We start from the raw sequence: 6,695 nt of genomic DNA, 5'->3' as shown, positions 1-6,695 counted from the left end.
GTTATCATTCCTTAAAATATTATTTTCTGCACTAATCTCTTTCTTCTCTTCTTTTGAAGCTCTAATGACATAAATGTTAGACTTTTTTTATATTATCTCAAAGGGCCCTGAAGCTTGTTCATTTGTTCAACCTTTTAACCTTCTTTATCTGAGTGCCCCTCAGTTTGGATAATATTTACTGTCCTATTTTCTAATTCACTGACTTTATCCTCTGTCATCTCCAGTCTACTGCTAAAATCATCTGGTAAATATTTTTAACTCAAATGTTGTATTTTGCAGTTCTAAATTTCCCATTTGGTTCTTTTCATGATTTCTATTTCTCTGCTGAGAAAATTTATCTGTCTTCTCCAAGTGTGTTTTTTTTTTGTTTTGTTTTGTTTTTGTTTTTGTCTGATAATTCCAACACTTGAGTTTTCTCAAGGTTCATATCTTCTGATTATTTTCTTCATTGATATCTGGTCACATTTTTCCTGGCTTTTAGTATGCCCAGTTTAGATCATCTCTGACATTTTGACTATTATGTTTAGATGCTGGATGCTGTTGTACTCCTCTGGAGAATGTTGATGCTTTGGTTTCATCAGATAATCATGTTGTTAGGCTCAGATCATAAATTATGTCTTGCCTTCTATGTGTGGTAATTCAAATCTTCTATGAGTGAAGCAGCCAAACAACGGAATATTTTTCAGGCATAATAACAAAATACCCATCTATGCTACAATATGGATGGACCTAAAAAAACATAGTAAATGAAAGAAGGCAGATGCAAAGACCACATATTGTATGACTCCATTCACATGAAATGTCCAGAAAAGGCAAATCTACAGAGAAAAAAAAGCAGATTTGTAATTGTCTAGGGAGAGGGATGAGAATAGAGATTAACTATGAACAAGAAAAAGGATCTTGTTGGGGTGCTGGAAATGTTCTAAACTGAGCTATAGTGATGGTTGTACAACTCAATAAATTTCCTAAAAATTATTTAATTATAAATTTAAAACAGGTGAATGTTGTAGTGTGTAAATAAATTATACCTCATAAAGTTGCTATTTTATTCCTCTAAGAATCTGCTCTGCTTATCTACATCTGTCTCATGCACGTAGTTCTGATCTCACTTCACTTCTCAAAGCCTTTATTCTGCTCATTATGGTCTGTCCTATGCATGAATAGCTCAGGGTATCAGCTGCGATTTATGAAGAATAGAAGACCCGTTCTCCAGCTTTCTCCCTTTGTGATTCCTCTTGCATTCTCCAGCCTTGTGGTGTTCCTTTCCCTTATTCCTCTGGCCAGAAAGTTCATGAGATTTCTATCAGAGTTTTAACCTCCAACATCACCACAGCACTATGTAACGGAGACCCAACCTTGGCACAAAATAGCACAAGGAAAAAAAAACGGGAAAGTTACTTCCATGCAGGTTATTTCTCCAAATTTTGACTCCTACTCATTATCTTCCTCTTTTTATTAACATTTTAGAGTTCTTAGGTAGCTGTTTTTGTGCTTTTTCATATTTTTCAGTTGTAATCCACTGGAAGGATAGGCCGTAGTCACCTGACATTGCCATAAAAGGACTGCAACTATGAATCCTAGTTCTGTAACTCACTAGCTATATGACCTAGAATAAATCACCTAACTTCTCTGAATCTATTTTATTTTCATCTGTAAACTGGGATTTATAACCATATTTTTCTGAAAGTTATTTTTGACATGAAAAATGATAGAAAAATAATGGGCCAAGGCAGAATACATCCTATTATCATTTGCTACCAGAGAGGAGAGGTTTCCCTTGCCTAAATGTATTTCTTTGTTTTCTGAAAAGTAACACTCATTATGCTTTATTGCAAGTACCTAACTATCTATGTCCTCTGCTACAATAGAAATTTTATGAAGTCAGGAACTATATTTCCTCATTTATGCCTATATCTCCACAATACTTCAACACAATAGGCCCTCACTATTTATTCAATTAGTAATGATTCCTATGAATAGTCAGTTCCCCTAGCACCTTGCATTTAAATTTCTTAAGCCTCTAACTCCTGTGATATTCACTTCCTCCCTACTCTGCCTATCCACTGCCACGGTAGCCCTCTCTATCTTGTCATCCTCCACAACTGGTCTACATCAGAAATCTTTAACCTCAGTATTCCACTCTCTGACTTTAATTCTTTACCCTTCCACTTTCACTTTAACTACACATATTCTTGACTTATAGTGACTCTTGTCCTTTTTCTCTGTCTTTTGGTAGAAGGTTTGTAGTCCCTTTGAGGGTGTAAAACATCCCATAGAAATTTATCAGGCTGCTTCTTTCTCTTTCCTTTGAGCTACATTCATTGTACCTTGAGGGTACATGTCTCTATAGATATTTGATGTGTTAGGGATAGATAAATGTTATCGATTTTAGACAATCTCTTTGTTGGAGACTTATATGCTCAGTGTGCTACATAAAGTGCCTGCTTTAAAAGCCATTTTAGGTTGTTGTGTTATTGTTTTATTGTTACATGACAAAACTACATTTTTTTAAAAAGTGGTTCCCATTATGGAAGATCTTCTCTTATACCATACATATTCTCCATATCTTCACTTATACATGTAAATAGTTTCTATTTTCATGAAAAATATAAGCTAGTAATGATATAGAAGTTTTGATTTTTAAAAAATGGCATGGTGGGAGATGTTTTGAATAAGTAATTTTCACTCAATCATTAGGAACAAATGTTTCAATGAAACTAGATGAATCAATATAGTCTGCCTTTTGAATCTGGTCTGGTGTTTGGGGAATAAATTCCTCATTAGTCTCTTATGATTCTTTAATCTCATTCACCTAGGGCACTGGAAGATTTGCAAGTGATTTGTGTTACTTGGTATAAATTTACATGTCTTTCTACTTTCATGTGTTAATACAATTTTTACATGTTTTTTTTTTAAAAAAAATAGACAACTCTCTGTGCTTAAGAATAGCAATTTTATGATGACTTTGAGTCATGAATTGTAGTTAATGATAAATTCTTTTCTATGCAGAGAAGGGGAGGATTCCTGGGGTGTAGGGAGGTAAATGAAGGGGAGAGAGGGTGTGAGGAAAGTTACTTATCTTTACTTCTTGGCAAAATAAATGCTGGCCCTATTTTATGTAAGTTTCATTCTACTCTTGAACTAAACACTCTTTCTTCAGTTTCTCTTTGTCTCATCATTGTTAGCTTCCTTAAAAATGTTGAATTTTGTTTATCCTAGCCCTAGACCCATTTGGTCTCTCTGAGAATAGATCATAGTGTTAGCCACCCAAGACAGAAGCCACATATATTAAATATATACTTTGGGAACCCCCCAAAAGGCACCAGTTGGTGACTACTAAGATATCATATCCTCAGAATTCACATCATACACATGTTGCCACTTTGCCAACATAGGCTGAAGTATGTAATCTAAAAACCATAAAATGATAGAATTGAGAACAGATAATATAATCCAACCCTTCATTTATTTTACAGATGGAAAAACTGAGCACTTGAGATATTAATTGACATGTACAAGGTCACAATAGCTACATCACTGTTTTAATTTGAACAATTAAAAATGTTCCTATGACAGTAGAACATTTTGTAATGAGATATTTGTTATGCTAACCATTGCCATTGCAGTCACACAATGATACATTTTCTTCTTTCATCTTCATTTTATAAAATACAAAAGTAATCACAAATATCTGTTCATTGTCAGAACACCCAGTCTACTATGTTAGATCATAGGCATGAAATTGCATTCATTTGATGTTTTGCTTTTCATAGCTGCAAAATGCAATTTCATTACATATCATTTATTTCATTTATTTAGCAAGTATTTGAAATTATGTTCTTGAGGCTAGGGGCCACAAGTGATATGGGAAGGGTATCACAAAGTAAGAGATGCATTCCTCACTGCCATGGAAAAGCTTTGAAACTAGTTAATAGAGGGGGTAAAATATACAGAAAATGACTCAAGAACAATAAAAGCTATATCTCTGCAGGTATAAAGTATTATGCAAACTGATTACATGAGTGCTGAGAAGAGGCACCAGAATAATGGTGGGACCTAAATCAGATGGGGTTAATTTGGCAATTTCCTGGAAAAGGTGAGTTTTGAGCAAGATTATGAAAGTAATTAAAATATTATATGCACATATAATAGTAACATTTGATGGGTGTCAGGCATGTGGGGGGAAGGTGGGGATGGGTATAGTCACACCTAATGAGTGTGGTGTGCACCATCTGGGGGATGAACACACTTGTAGCTCTCACCCGGTTGGGGAAAAGGCAATATATGTGAGGTGAACATTTGTACCACCAAAATATTCTGAAATAAATAAAATAAAATATTATGACATTGAAGAGTAAACAACCCTTTCTGTGGAGTAAAATCACAGGATTGAGAAGCTGAGTAGTGTAGAGGGGCAGAAAGAAAATTAGTTTGGCTATAACAAAGGGACCATCCTAACCAGGCTTGGGAAAAATATGGCAGACAGTAGCTGGGAGTTCTTGAATGGTAGGCTGAAGGATTTACATTTTACCTTTCAAGCACTTGAATACCTGGTATGTACCAGGGCTTACCTCATGCCACACACTATGATAAGATATTTAAACATTGTCTCATTTATCCCTAACAGCCATACTATCAGTGAAGTTTTGATATATATCCCCATTTAATTTATAAGGAAACTGAGCTTCAGAGGAAATAAATAACATTCCCAAAGTCTCACAGCTAGCAGAAGGTAGAGACTCAGACCTGACCTTCTGTCCCTAGATATCCCACTTGTAACCACTAAAGCTATAGGCGTTCTCTATAGGCTTTTAAGCAAGAGAAGAATATAATGAAAATACTATTGGTAAGAGAATATCTCAACAGGTATGTGAAGGAAGAACATAAAAATAAAGTTCATAATATTTAAATGGCTCTTATGAAATAGTCACCATCAATACCGTGACCATTAATGTTAAAGTGCATACCACTTCCTCTGCTTATATTTTTTAAAAAAACATATGGATAAATGTTCTGGTGTGAATGGAGAAAGATTAAAACTTAATACCACCTGTTTCCTACTCCCAGCTGTATTGAACAATGAGATCAATACTCTGACAGCTCTCAATACCCTTTAAACAGGCGAAGGAAGTCTAAAGTTTGATGAGGTTTTATGTATGTATTTGTTTTATGTATTTATTTAATTTTGGTAGGACATGAAATCCCAGATAAAAAACTAATTATTATATATATCTAGTAAAACTTATATCAAAGTCAAATATAACCTTTTACAGCAGTTTTGTGATTGAAAAAACTATCAAAATGAATTGTTCAATTAATTTCTGCCTCAAAAACAAGTGTAGGCTTCAGTCAAAGAACATTTAATATCACAAAGTTATTCCACTGCCAGTAGTTAAACATCTACACTAGAAACATGCAAAAAAAAATCTACAGTGACAATCATCACTGCCTATGGCCACCAAACACATATATGGAGTGCCAATAATAAGCTAGACAGTGAGCTAAGGGCATTTGGTTTCTTTGGTTTGCTTCTTTCTACATAGATACACAAGATATGATAGAATTTGTTTAAGAATAAAGAAAAAGGTATGCTAGAGAATTTATGTCTAGAGTCTCAAGTACTAGGCAAATTCTGCTCATTTATTTAAAATGCTATGTGAATTGTTGCCAAATTTTTGTTACCCTAATTCATCTTGGTATTTTAATAGTCAGCTCCCTTTCCCCTGAGAGATTGGTCTATAGTAAACATAGACTTTGACCCTGGGCCTCAGCTGTCCCGTTTGTCAAGTGAGCTATGAAGGGTCTTGGAGATAACTAGTCTAACTCCCTAAGAGGTTTAGGACAATTGCTAAAAAACTGCTAAAGTCCCTTCCAGCTCCAACATTTTCTAATCTATGGAATGTCAATGAGATTGTATTAATTCTCTGCCTGTGGTCATTCTTCTGGCTAATATATAACCATCTCTATTTACTTTTGCTAAAACTGCAACCTACAACCTAGAAGAAACTCCAAAAGAAAGCAGTATAAAGTTATTTTCTTTTAAGATAATATACTTATTACTCTACCCCCAAAGAAGTTGTAACACAGAACACCAACAAAGTTAGAAAGAAAATATGTATGTCTTAGATTGATGTCCAACCTAGTCTTAATGCCAATCCAGGATGGAAATTCCTATATTCTCCTGAGTAATCTTGAGAAGCTGATGAAATAGTGCCAAATATTTTCATTCTTATTTGAAACTGACTAAACTATGGACCCTTGTAAATGTTACCTGTCTTTAATATCCCTTCAGTACTTCATGCTGTGCTATGTCCAGAGTGAGTTCTTCACACCTATTTTTAGATGTTAATCAAGACTGATATTCAGTATAAGTCTCTGGTGACCCGGGAAACTCAGAGCTCTTGCAATAAAACTTGAAAAGAGTTTATATTGTTTCCATGTACTGGAAGGGGCTGATCTAGTTCATTTTCATTCTTGTCAACATGTAACTTCTCAAAAGTATTCCTGGCATACAAGATATGACCAAAACAAATTAAACAGTCATTTCAAATTCTAGCACAGGCAGAAAAAAATTTTAAACTATTTACTTTCCAAGGTCTGGCTAGTTTAGGGAATTGGATTCTCTCAAAACAATGAGTTCATTGTCCAGTTTTCCATGTTTTTCAGCTAAAATTGAATATGAGACTTTTAAAATT

Source organism: Microcebus murinus, chromosome X, assembly GCF_040939455.1.
Source record: "Microcebus murinus isolate Inina chromosome X, M.murinus_Inina_mat1.0, whole genome shotgun sequence".
NCBI classification, from domain to species: domain Eukaryota; kingdom Metazoa; phylum Chordata; class Mammalia; order Primates; family Cheirogaleidae; genus Microcebus; species Microcebus murinus.
This window is presented reverse-complemented; position numbering follows the sequence as displayed.